Source organism: Oryx dammah, unplaced genomic scaffold (assembly GCF_014754425.2).
Source record: "Oryx dammah isolate SB20612 unplaced genomic scaffold, SCBI_Odam_1.1 HiC_scaffold_16, whole genome shotgun sequence".
Lineage (NCBI taxonomy): Eukaryota > Metazoa > Chordata > Mammalia > Artiodactyla > Bovidae > Oryx > Oryx dammah.
Window position 1 is genome coordinate 4135436 of NW_024070200.1, and position 13402 is coordinate 4148837.

General features: G+C 36.3%; 1 long non-coding RNA gene and 1 other non-coding gene across 7 annotated transcripts in view; both read right to left on the reverse strand.

Moving 5' to 3' along the window:
- The window catches only part of LOC120875186, a 63472-nt gene that overhangs the window by 15166 nt on the left and 34904 nt on the right, over positions 1 to 13402 (reverse strand). For 4 of the 6 annotated variants that reach the window (XR_005723846.1, XR_005723850.1, XR_005723845.1 and 1 more), the window contains one exon: positions 12145 to 12652. This is a non-coding gene — a long non-coding RNA (uncharacterized LOC120875186). Of the gene's footprint in view, positions 1 to 12144; positions 12653 to 13402 lie in introns of those variants that run through there. The other 2 variants (XR_005723849.1, XR_005723847.1) reach the window with 1 other exon arrangement.
- On the reverse strand, positions 5549 to 5620 carry LOC120875746. The gene has a single exon (XR_005724049.1). It is a non-coding gene; the product is annotated as a small nucleolar RNA SNORD113/SNORD114 family (small nucleolar RNA).

Consider the following 13402-nt stretch of genomic DNA (forward strand, 5'->3'; position numbering starts at 1 on the left):
ATCATCTGTCCTCAAATGTGCCCACAACTGTAGATTGTCACCCTGTTTATTTAACTTATATACAGAGTATATCATGCAAAATGCTGGGCTGGATGAACCAAAAGCTGGAATCAAGACTGCCAAAAAAAAAATGTCAATAACCTCAGATATGCAGATGACACCATCCTTATGACAGAAAGTGAAGAGGAACTAAAGAGCCTCTTGATAAGGGTGAAAGAGGAGAGTGAGAAAGCTGGCTTGAAACTCAACATTCAAAAAAATAAGATCATGGAATCCGGCCTCACCACTTCATGGCAAACAGATGGGGAAATGATGAAAACAGTGACAGACTTTATCTTCTTGGCCTCCAAAATCACTGCGGACAGTGACTGCAGCCATGAAATTAAAAGACGCTTACTCCTTGAAAGAAAAACTATGACAAACCTAGACAGCGATTAAAAACCAGAGACACGACTTTGCCAACAAAGCTCTGACTAGTCCAAGCTATGGTTTTTCCAATAGTCTGTATGAGAGTTGGACTATAAGGAAGGCTGAGCGCCGAAGAATTGATGCTTTTGAACTGTGGTGTTGAAGAAGCCTCTTGAGAGTCCCTAGGACTGCAAGCAAATCAAATCAGCCAATCCTAAAGGAAATCAGTCCTGAATATTCATTGAAGGACTGATGCTGAAGCTGAAGCTACAATCCTTTGGCCACCTGATGTGAAGAACTGACTGATTGGAAAAGACCCTGATTCTGTGAAAGATTGAAGACAGGAGGAGAAGGGGACGACAGAGGATGAGATGGCTGGATGGCATGACCAACTCGATGGACATGAGTTTGAGCAAGAACTAAATAAATGTAAAGGTATTCCATGCTCATGGATAGGCAGAGTTCATACTATCTAAATGTCAGCTCTTTCCAACTAGATCTATAGATTCAAGGCAGTGCCAGTTCAAGTTCCAGCAGGCGTTTTGTGGTTGTAAACACCGTGATCCTAAAGTTTATATGAACAGGCCAAAAAAACCAGAATAGTGAACACAATATTGAAGAACAAAGTTAGAGGACTTACATCACCTGAGTTCAAGATTTACTATAAAGCTACAATAATCAATAGTGTGGTATCGGTCAAAGAACATATAAAGTGATCCATGGAACAGAAGAGAGCCCAGAAATAAGGCCCACAGAAATATGGACAACTGATCCTTGACAAAGGATCAAAGGAAATATAATGGAACAAAGGTAATCTTTTCAATAAGTGGTGCTGGAACAACTGGATGTCCACATTTAAAAAAAAAAAAAAGAAAGAAAGAAATATAGCCACAGATCTTACACCCTTCCTGAAAATTATCTCGAAATGGATTATAGACCTAAATGAAAAATAAAAAACAATAAAACCCCAGAACAAAACATAAGAGAAAATCTAGCTGATCTTGTGTTTGACAATGACTTTTTAAAAATACAACACCAAAGACACATTACGTGAAATAACTGATAAGCTGTAATTCATTAAGTTTCTTTTCAGCAAAGAAACTTTCAAAAGAACAAAACACAAGCCATAGACTGGGGGAAAACTATTTGCAAAAGACATGCCTAATAAATGACTCTTTCCAAAACTTGCAAAGAATCCTTAGCATCAACAGTAAGAAAATAAACAACTTGATTAAAAAATGAATCAAAGACCTGAACAGACATCTCGCCAAAGATGATAAACAGAGGAAAAATAAATGTATGAAAAGACACTCCACATTATATGTCATGAGGGAAATGCAAATTAAAACAATGAAGTACCGCTACACACCTATTAGAGCAGATATTTGGCAGTTTATTATGAAACCAAACATATTCTTACCATACTATCTAGAAATCACACTCCTTGGTATTTACCCCAAGGAGGTGAAATTTTATGTCCATACAGGAACCTCCACATGGATATTTATACCAGCTTTATTCGTAATTGGCAAAACTTGGAAGCAGCCAACACATCCTTCAGTGGGTAAATAGATAAATAAACTGTTTTACATCAAAATAATGGAAGATTATTCAGCACTAAAAAGAAATGAGCTATCAAAGTCATAAACAGGCATGCTGCTGCTGCTAAGTCGCTTCAGTCGTGTCCGACTCTATGCAACCCCATAGACGGCAGCCCACCAGGTTCCCCCGTCCCTGGGATTCTCCAGGCAAGAACACTGGAGTGGGTTGCCATTTCCTTCTCCAATGCATGAAAGTGAGAAGTGAAAGGGAAGTCGCTCAGTCGTGTCCGACTCTTCGCGACCCCCTGGACTGCAGCCTACCAGGCTCCTTCGTCCATGGGATTTTCAAGGCAAGAGTACTGGAGTGGGGTGCCATTGCCTTCTCCGTCATTACTCCCAGACATAACCAATTATATCATATCTTCTTATTTTCAATAAGCAGTCAGCACTTCTCAAATAATGCAGAACATTGATTTCCAGGTATTTATCTCTGTATGCTATTTATCCAAATAGATTTACATTGGAACTGAGCACTTTAGAAATGTATTAATAGCAAAAATATATTAAACACTCATAATTGGACCACATATGGCTTTCCTTGTCTTCTATATGGATATACTTACTCATTCATTAATTCACTTATAGTAATACCATCCAGACCTATGAATATTAATAGCCTAAGAACAAAATCCTGAGCATTAACTTCTATCGTACAGGCATTAACTAGGTCTCTGACCTCAGAGTTACAGGGTTTAACCAAACCATTTATTCACACACACCTCAGATATGCATTGGTTCAAACTTTGCACCTTTCCATTCATGCGTACCTTTGTTTACTGATCCCCTAATTAAGTCACTAATAATAATAAAGTCAATGTATAAAATTCAAAAAACCCGAAAAACAATATCCTAGAATATTACTAAGGTCTATCTATAGGCTTATTTTTCATAAAACTAAGATGCTACATATTTTTTGCAGCAGATCACAACATTATACACAAAGATTATCAGCTTACTTGCTTCATGTCAATCCCATATTTATGCTTTATCTACTATGCTTGTCCTTCATTCACTTAATTCCTCCATGTTTTAAAGACGGTACATATGGCAGCCAGCCTCCAAGACGGCACCCAAGGATTCCTGGCTCCTAGCACTCACAGCCTTGCAGTCTCCTCCCATATTAAATGCTGCCTGGCCTCTAAACCCAATAAAATACTCGACAGGCTGACAGCGTATGACCTCTGAATCTTAACTCTACATACATGGAGCTTTCTGCCTCCCTTTCTCTTGTACTGATCGCTCCTGGGGAACTCATCTGTCATGCTGTAAAGACACTCAAGCATTCTTGAGGAGAGGTCCATGTATAAAGAAACTGTGGCCTCCCTGCCAACGACCAGCACAAACTTTCTAGCCTTCTGAGTGACTCATGGAGGCAGATCCTCTAGCCCAAGCTTTCACATGTCTGCAATCCTACCTGACATCCTGACTGCAACCTCACAAAAGACCCGAAATCAAAACTGCCCACTAATCCTCTCTAGATTCCTGCCCCACAGAAAATGTGATGCATAACAAATATTGACTGTTGTCTTCAGTTGCTCAGTTGTAGGGTAAGTTGTTACACAATAAAAAAAAACTGATACAATACAATCATCAACCACCAAGTGTCATTTCTCATAATGAGGACATGGATACTATTCTCTCATCCTATCCACTCCCCTTTCAAGGAGTTATGACTTAGCTCTTTTATCACTGATGAAAGGTTTAAATTAACCATGGTATAAAATAAAATATAATATTAAAAACACTGAGATGAATAAAAGTTCTCCATCATTTTTAATGGACCTCAGGTTACTCATAAAAACTGGTTAATTACCACTTTTGGCCTTGTATGGCATCCTTTGGTCGTCCCCAGTGGCTCTGCAGTAAAGAATCTATCTATGATGCAGAACACACAGGTTCAATCCCTGGTTCAGGAAGAGCCCCTGGAGGAGGAAACAGCTAGCCGCTCCAGTATCCTTGCTGGGAAAATCCCGTGACAGAAGAGCTATAGTCCATAGGGTCGCAGAGAGTCGGACACACGGCCTTCTTTGATTTTACGTATTTAGTTATTTTTCTTTTGACATAATGTCAGGATGAACAAATCTCGCTACCCAGGGACATGAATTTTGACCACTGTCGTCTACCAAAGTCTTTCAATTACTTGTGTGCACTCAGTCACTCAGTTGTGTCCAACTCTTTGTGACCCCGTGAACTGTAGCCTGCCAGGCTCCTCTGCCCATGGGAATTCCCAAGCAAGAATACTGGAGTGGGTTGCCATTCCCTCCTCCAGCAGATCTTCCCAACCTGGGGATCAAACCCAGGTATACTGCATTGCAAGCAGATTCTTTTCCATATGAGCTACAGGGAAGTTCCTCAATACCCTACCCAGGGGTAAAGATCCTAAGACTACTGAACAATTAAATCAGCTATGGTGCTTTCATTCTGTGATATAAGATGCACATTTTTATAAAGAATGGAATAGGGTAAATTTAACTTTTTTAAACAAGCTGGAGTCACGAGGTACGAAATTAATCATAAACCTTGGATCCTGTCACATTCTTGTTATAGATTTTTTATATATTGACATGTTTACTGCTTAATTTTTAATTAATATAGCAAATGCTGTTAAATCCAGCACCTAACACAAGAATAATTCATGTAACTGGTATTCTGTTGATCTATATACTCCCTAACCACACAGTTCACAGCCTCATTCATCTTTTTTAAAGGACCACATTCATGCATTGCTTAGAGTAGGCTGTGAAATATTGGTGTAACATTTACCTTAATTTTTCATTGACTTTTATTTTTTTCTTAAATACTCCAAGAATAATTTGATAAGACAAGAATCCTTTTTTCATTGAAAATAGTTTATCATTACCTTTGTTTCATGACACCTGCTCCTCACTGGCTCATGTACTACCTTCTTTTAAATAACTGACCAAAATATGAACTCATTCATTTATTTACTTTTAACAACACATTCAAAATGAATTCAAGCCAGGACCCTGAAAGAGAATATTGACTAACACTAGTATCTTTCCATACACTCATTCTCCACAGACAACTTGTTAGATCCTTTCTTGTTTCATTTTAAATAATAGACAGTAAACAGTGATTTGATCACATATACTAACATATTCTCAATACTTAGCCATGTTTGGCCTTTTTTCAATTAGGCACTTATTTGAACAATTATTTTTAATGTGAATGGTTTGTTCCTTTCCTAAATAACCTAACAACCAACTAGCCAACACCAATCCAAAAGCAACATGGATTCTTGTAATAGAATATCTCCTATATGGAAAACAAGTAAGACCGGATCTATTTAGGTTATGATTAGTACTTCAGGAAATAATATATGAGTAATCCTTGCTCACTGCTGACTTGAATCATTGGTCATCACTCATTTACACTTCTTAATTTATTCTTGCATTGCTTTACTTAGGATACATTTCACAGACACTAAGAAATAAAGCTCAGGAAACGCATCTTTGATTACTCCTGACTTTGACTGTAACTCCCTTTTCCACTAAGGAAATAAGATTTATTTTTTTCTAATGAATCTCAAAGTTACAAAGCTTCATCAAAATCCTTGACTCACACATCTCAGAATACTCATCATTAGTCTACATTGAACATCTTTTTCTTCCTTTTTTATGTATTGTTTATTCCTTTATATAACGATTCACTAATAATAATATCATCCATCCTCATAAATCCCCAAGAACAACATCTTTGACTATCACTAATAGCTGTCTGTATATGCCCACTTCCCATTGTGCTAAAAGACAACATTTTTGCAATATCCTTGAATTTTTGCTTTTTGCACATATAAATTAATCAACACCCTTACATCATATCAGTCCCATTGGTCCATTAGCTTGGCCCTTTTCATTTAAAGATAAAGCAATGAATAACTAAGGGATCCATAATCTCACTCCACAGCTAGAACAATACTGTCCATCTTCCAGTGTGCTCCCCTGTCAAAAAATTAATAGCCTAATTCTTTACCAATTGAGCAGTACTTGAAATGCACTGCAAAATTGAAACACAAGGTAAAGCAGCCCTGGAAATGAAGGAAACACCTGCATCTTTTTTACTGAATTTTAAGAGAACTAAAAAATTAATCAATCATAAATCCCAATTCTGGCCCACGTTGGTGGTACTTGGTTTTATTTATTAATATATCTTTATTACTTTGGAAAATTTAAGTGACACCCATAAACTAACCTCCCAACCCAAGAACATAAACTCTGTCACTTACATTACCCTGTTCTGTCCTTACCCACCAAGTTTGTAAAAGCCAAGATCTTTAGCACTAGATAATGATTAAATCATCTGTAGTATGTTCACTTGGTGAAAATGTAGACTTTCAACAAGCTTTCTTTAATGGAAGTTAGGTTTTCAGTGTTAAATATTAATGTAAACTTCGGTCATTTAATCATCTCATCATTGCCCAAGAATGGCACTCTTTATTTATTGGCTCACTTAATTTTTATTTTTAAATAATACAGTGAATACAATGTGAGACTACAAAACTTTATCACTCATAAATATGTGTCTACATACTCCCTATCCATAAATCTAACAACTTTGTGATTGCTTATAATGGAAATCACTTGTGCATCACTGGATAAATGTAGATCTTTATTTTATGGCATATTCTAACCAATTCACATGATTTTTTCTGAGTTATAATGTCTAGTGATTCATTTATTGATTTCTGTATATAATTAGGCATGACACAGATTATTTACAAATTTGTCTAAAGAATTTCTCCATATAAATTTTGTATGTGTACTTAGCCAAAGTGGGGAGGAACCCAGAGTTCTCCTTCTTTATCTTGACAATATTTGGATATATCCGGAGTACACATTACATCTGGTTCCAGACACATGTTCCTCCCTGGCCCCTCTTTGGCCTTCTTTTGATATATAAAATGCATTCCTTTATTCTCTTGTAACAATATATCAAGATCAATGAAAAAACACCAAAGTACTGCATAAGAGCACTGGATATCCTTCTTAATGCTCATAGCCTATTGACGTAACTGACTAAATCCTCTTTTGATGTTTTTTTAAATAAAACTCAGTGAATAGAGATAGATTAATCTTAACTCTGATCATATGACAAAGTCTAATTTTGCTTTGTGTTTGGCCTTCTCTCTAAAACAACTATGTAAGCAACTCTTTATGTAAACTTTTTTTGTTGTTCTCTTATAATTAAAACAGCAAAACCAGCAATGAAAGCAGCCACCTGGACTCTTAGTTATCTCTGGATTGTCCCCGTGGAAGGGTTCAGAGCTCTAATCTGTTCATCTACAGAACCCCATGTTTCAAACAGGCACTAATAATAACCTTTGCTTTATTGCATAATTCCATAATTGGTCTCTGTGTGGCCCTCCTTATCTTTATTCATTTACATACTTATTTATCCATGCCTGAGTTCATTTCCCAAAGAGTTTACCTTCTGCCTTTTTCTCAATAGGCCACCAATTTCAAGGTGGGAATTACTCACAAGTTTGGATTCAGACCTAACCCCCACTCTGGGAGTCATCATTGATTGGTCCAAGCCCAGCACTCGTTTTCCTCAGCCGTTTACCCCTTCATGTATTGATTCATTCACTCGTCCAGTAATAACACAATCACTACATATTCATCATCAAATCTTCAAAATATGATTCTTGAATGCTACTAAGATCGTTCTATATGCTCCTTTCCTATAGAACTAATAACACTAGACCTCCTTTTCCAATGACCCTCAATGTGGACATACGTGCTCCCTCCCATGGAGATCTTTTGAAGGGAAAGTGGTGATATCAACAGTCATGTGAATATAAATGAATAGCAAACATGTCTGAAAATATATGAAACATTTTCCAAATTTTTGGAGGAGTCGTCAGTTGTGCAAAATTGAATTAAACATCATCACCTACAGTTCATTAGCTAGTCTGCCATTGGTACTGTACTGCTGCTGCTGCTGCTGCTAAGTCGCTTCAGTCGTGTCCGACGCTGTGCGACCCCATAGACAGCAGCCCACCAGACTCTGCTGCCCCTGGGATTTTCTAGGCAAGAACACTGGAGTGGGTTGCCATTTCCTTCTCCATTGGTACTGAACAGTATTCTTTAATCTGATATTTATGTAGCTATCTAATTTTTAAAAAATATTTCAGTGAACAATGAACAAATTCTCCTAAGCAAGAACATGAACTTGAAATGTTACCCAACTTTGTATATATGCTTCTTAAACAGAGTAATATCATCCAAATGCTTCTTGATTAGATATGATTAAGTCAGTTATGGTGTATTAATTCTGAGGTGAAATGGAGGCTTTAAAAATAATGAAAAATCATGAATTTAGGTATGTTTAGAAGATACTAATTGCAGAATTCTAGATGAGACCTAAAACTTGTTTCATGTCTTTGACCCAGGAACATCACTATTTTTTATTTACTCAATTATTTAATTTTCATTTTAGGCTATATACTGAACACCACTGAATCCACAATCTAATCCACAAACAGATCTTTAAAGTCAGATTTTCTTCTTAATGAATTTTTCTTGTGCAAATCAGATAAATTTTAACCTTTGTTTTTCATGGCCCAAGCATGGCTCGTCTTTATGTATTCATTCACTCCCTCATTCATTCATTCATTTAATTACTCATGGAATAAGTTCACCAGCTGCTCATTATATAAAGAAAACAGAAAATGCTAAAATGGGCAGCAACCCAGAAACAAAATACTATTATGTGCATCTGTCTATGTGCACATTATGCAAAATGGGAAAAGCCTAGATTTTTTTTAAAGTAGGAAAGTCAACTGTATAAAACAGGATAATCACTATGTTTATTCCATAATAGAGTGCCTCATTGGTGTGTGATTTGCATCTTTCAAGTAAAATATGAATCTATTCATTCATTCACTAACAGCAATATATAATTATAACATGTCACTATTATAATTATAACTCACTGGACAAAAACTTTCCAATAATATTAACATGTGATCATATACTCACAGTCAACCATCTTGAATTAGCCATAACTCTTGTTATAGGACTTATTTGGATCACTGGTCCATGATTTTCTTTCTATTCGATATTTAATTATTTGTGCAAACATTTCGCCTTTTTCTTAACAAAATAAACAATCGGCAACCAACTATCAAGCCATCAATCCATCATAACAGTATTCAATCTTGGGCATACTTGTCTATTTGCTCTCTGCCAAAAGAGGTTAAAATCTTGATATATTTATTTTCCTAGACCTCAGTGCTTCAGAAATATTTGAAAATATTCTCATAATTGAACAATGTATGGCTTTCCTGTCTTCATTCCTTCCTTCCTGACTTTCTTTACTCATGCATTATTTCACTTATAATAAAGAAAATCCATACCCAAGGAACACAGAGCTTAAGAACAAAATCCTGAATACTCCTTTCTTATGCCACAAGCACCTTTATCTAGAGGGCATAACTAGATCTCCTTATAACGACCTCAGAGCTACAGAGTTTAATCCAAGACACTCATCATGGATCCAGACTTGGCATTTTTATCTTCTTCATTAACACCATTCCTTCAAGATCATTTGTATGTGAATAAATTATAATACAATCAATATCCATGAATTACAAATGCCGAGAACAAGATGAATGCCGGGTACTAAGTTCAGTCTATTTACATTTGTCACACAGAACTAAAATATTTGATGTCTTCTTTCAATGCACCTCTGTGTTGCACAGATAATCAACAGGTGTGTTTCAAAGCAAAACCATATTGATAATAGGTTTCTGCTCATCTCTTTACCCAATTTGTCCATATTTTAAAAGTGGTAGAATAAAAAACTATGAACTGCCATCTTCCCTTACAACTAAAACAATGTAATTTTCTTCCTATGTTCGCCATCCTCAGCAAATAAATGATCTTGATCTTCATCAAGGACTGGATATCTAAATATACTTTGGGCTCACACTAAAATGGGACATTATGTGGCCCTAAAAATTATTAATCATAAACCTGGGTACCTAACATCCCCCTCTTGATCAACATTTGGTGTTCTTTAATTTTATTTATATATGTGAAACCAATTTTTTCAAAAAATAATTCTTTGAAAATCCAAGAACAAACTTCCCAAATTGAAAACATGAACTTCAAGAGTTGTTTATATTGATCTTTGTGCTTTTTCCTGACAATGGGAACTGCTAAGAGATCGGCCATCAGAGAATAATTGAGTTGGCTGTGGTATGTTCATGCAGTAGAGGAAAAGCCAATTCTACACAGTCTACAGTAGATGTTTTTAAAGGGATGTGAGCTTTGCACGGCCAGATTAATCATAAACTTTAATCATATCACATTCTCATAATTGGTAGAAAAGCTGCAATCCTTTTATTTATCAACTTATTTTTCATTTTAAGATATATAGTAATAAGCATCAGTGAAAACAATACCCAACTCAAGAACAGAGTTTTTAAATATCACAGGTACATAGTTGCATATTCTCTGCTTTTAAGTTAATGGCCTACTAATTATTTTCATGAACTATGTGCAGAATTGGATAGCTTTTTAAAACTAGTCTCATGGCACATTCTCACAAATAATCCTAGCTTTATCTTACTGTATGACTTTACAAAGCCTTTCATTTATTTATTTAATTTGCAATGGAAAAATCTGACCGATTTATTTTCCTAAAAAATATATCACTTATAGTAAGATATAAAATGTATTGTATAAATATCAAATATGTAATAAAACATATACTGTAAATACAAACTATAATAAAATCATATATATATGTATATATATATATGCTGCTGCTGCTGCTGCTGCTAAGTCGCTTCAGTCGCGTCTGACTCTGTGCAACCCCATAGATGGCAGCCCACCAGGCTCGCCCATCCCTGGGATTCTCTAGGCAAGAATACTGGAGTGGGTTGCCATTTCCTTCTCCAATGCATGTAAGTGAAAAGTGAAAGTGAAGTTGCTCAGTCGTGTCAGACTCTTAGCGACCCCATGGACTGCAGCCTACCAGGCTCCTCCGTCCATGGGATTTTCCAGGCAAGAGTACTGGAGTGGGGTGCCATTGCCTTCTCCAGTATATATATATATATATATATATATATGAAGTATTAAACTCTCCAACTGAAACCCAGAAGTGAAACACTATTTTCACATGCATACGTCTCTATGTGACTTAGAAGGAAGAAACTAGGTCCTATTTTCTTGATATGAACATCAGTAGGATAGATCAGTATTAGCTATCAACCTTACTTCAGAACACATACTCCATCTTTGTTCATAGTTTGCCTTTTTAAAATAATCATTCAAGATAAATGATATTATCTCAATTACCTGAGAATCTACACACTGTATACTTGAATACCAAAAATGCTAACAATGGCCACCAGGCTTATTACCCACAGAAATATATGACTATATCATCCTCCCACCAACTTTGAATGCCGACATGGATACGCACGTGTGACCCTTTTTGTCTTCATTCACTTACACATTTATTTATTCACTCATGCATTCCCTGATTCATTCACATCAAGAAACACCATAATGAGGAACCACTAAGACCCAAGAACAGATCCCCAATTTGCCCTAAACTCTATCCCCTAAAAGGGAAAAAAACCAACTCGTTTTCTAATGGACCTGCGGCTGCTGCTAAGTCACTTCAGTCGTGTCCGACTCTGTGCGACCCCATAGACGGCAGCCCACCAGGTTTCCCCGTCCCTGGGATTCTCCAGGCAAGAACACTGGAGTGGGTTGCCATTGCCTTCTCCAGACCTGAGTTAGAGTTTAATCCAAATTCTTGATTCATATACCCCAGAACTCTCATCACTGATCCAAGCTCAATACTCTTTTTAAAATTTACTTCAATACTCTTTATTTATTTACTTATACATTGTTTATGGATTGTTTATGCACATTATTTATCATTTCATTCATGGTTTCATTGATGTTTTTAAAAAATTGAGTTCTATGAATCACAAAAACCTAAGAGCAAGATCTCTGAATACTGCAGAGAGCTGTTTACAACTATTTATTTCACACAGAGTTAACAAATGAGGTCTATTCTTAATTGAATCTCAAGTGTTTCAATATAGATTAATCAATAACCGTGCTTCATACCCTTCCCATGTGTTTTACTACTCTCTACTTGCTCAGCTTTCATGTAATTTCTTCATATTTTAGAAGGAGTACAATGAACTTACTATCTTACCCCACAACTAGAGGACTGACAATACTTTCTCTCTTGCTAGGCGCTCCCTCCTCCAGGATTTAACAACCTAGACTGTCATCAACTGAGAAATACTCCTACAATGTGGTACAAAAATAAAATGGAATATGAAGCAACTGCAAAAATGAAAGCAAAACCTTCGAACTTTGTTTTTAATGGCTCTCTGTTGCACTAACAGAGATCGCTCTTAATCCATGGTTCCTGACACATTCTCAGCAGTGGTCCACGTGTAGCTTCCTCTGACTTTGTCTGCAGCAGCCACTCATTCCTTTGAAACAGTTCCATGGACCCCACATGAATTACCTTCAAACCAAGGACACAAACGTTGTTACTTACATGAGTCCCTTTGCTTTCTATCCACAGGAGTGACAGACAAGATCGTCAGCACTGGTAATGAATAAACCAGATTAGGTGTGTCGAATCTGGGGAGTAAAACACGGGTTTTAGAAAACTGAAGATGCAGTGTAGATTATTTTAAGAGACCTTAGTCTTGCTGAAACAAATCTATCATAAAATCTCCTTCTAATCATATTCAATTATCCCAAGAACAGCTCTCTTTTTGTTTTTTAAATTATTAATGTACAAAATGAAGACAACTGCTACATCTATATTCTAGTATAATAATTAAGAACTATGTCTGTTCCTAAGTCTATCAAACCCTACCCACATAGTTAAGAGCCTACATGACCATCTTTATGAGTGAGGTAAATTTACATCATTCTTTCTTCATATTTTCTCTCACCATGCTTGACCTTACTTTATGACTTCATTCATATATTTATTTTTTATTTGTTTAGTCGTAGAATAATTTGTCCATTTTTCCCCAAAACAAATGCAAAGTGGTCTAAAACACTATTGTAGTGTTTTAGATATATATCTATATAGAGAACTGTCTCTACAGTTCTTTACCTAAAGTGGGCATAGCCCAATCCCCTTTTATTTATATAACATCAGAAGAGTACAGTTAGATTAATATATGATTTTTAATGATACAATATCCTCATTGGTCTATGTCTGCCCTCTTTTAAATAACCTCTCCCTTCACTGGGGCTTCCCTGATAGCTCAGTTGGTAAAGAATCTGCCTGCAATGCAGGAGATCACGGTTTGATTCCTGGGTCGGGAAGATCTGCTGGGGAAAGGATAGGCTACCCACTCCAGTATTCTGGCCTGG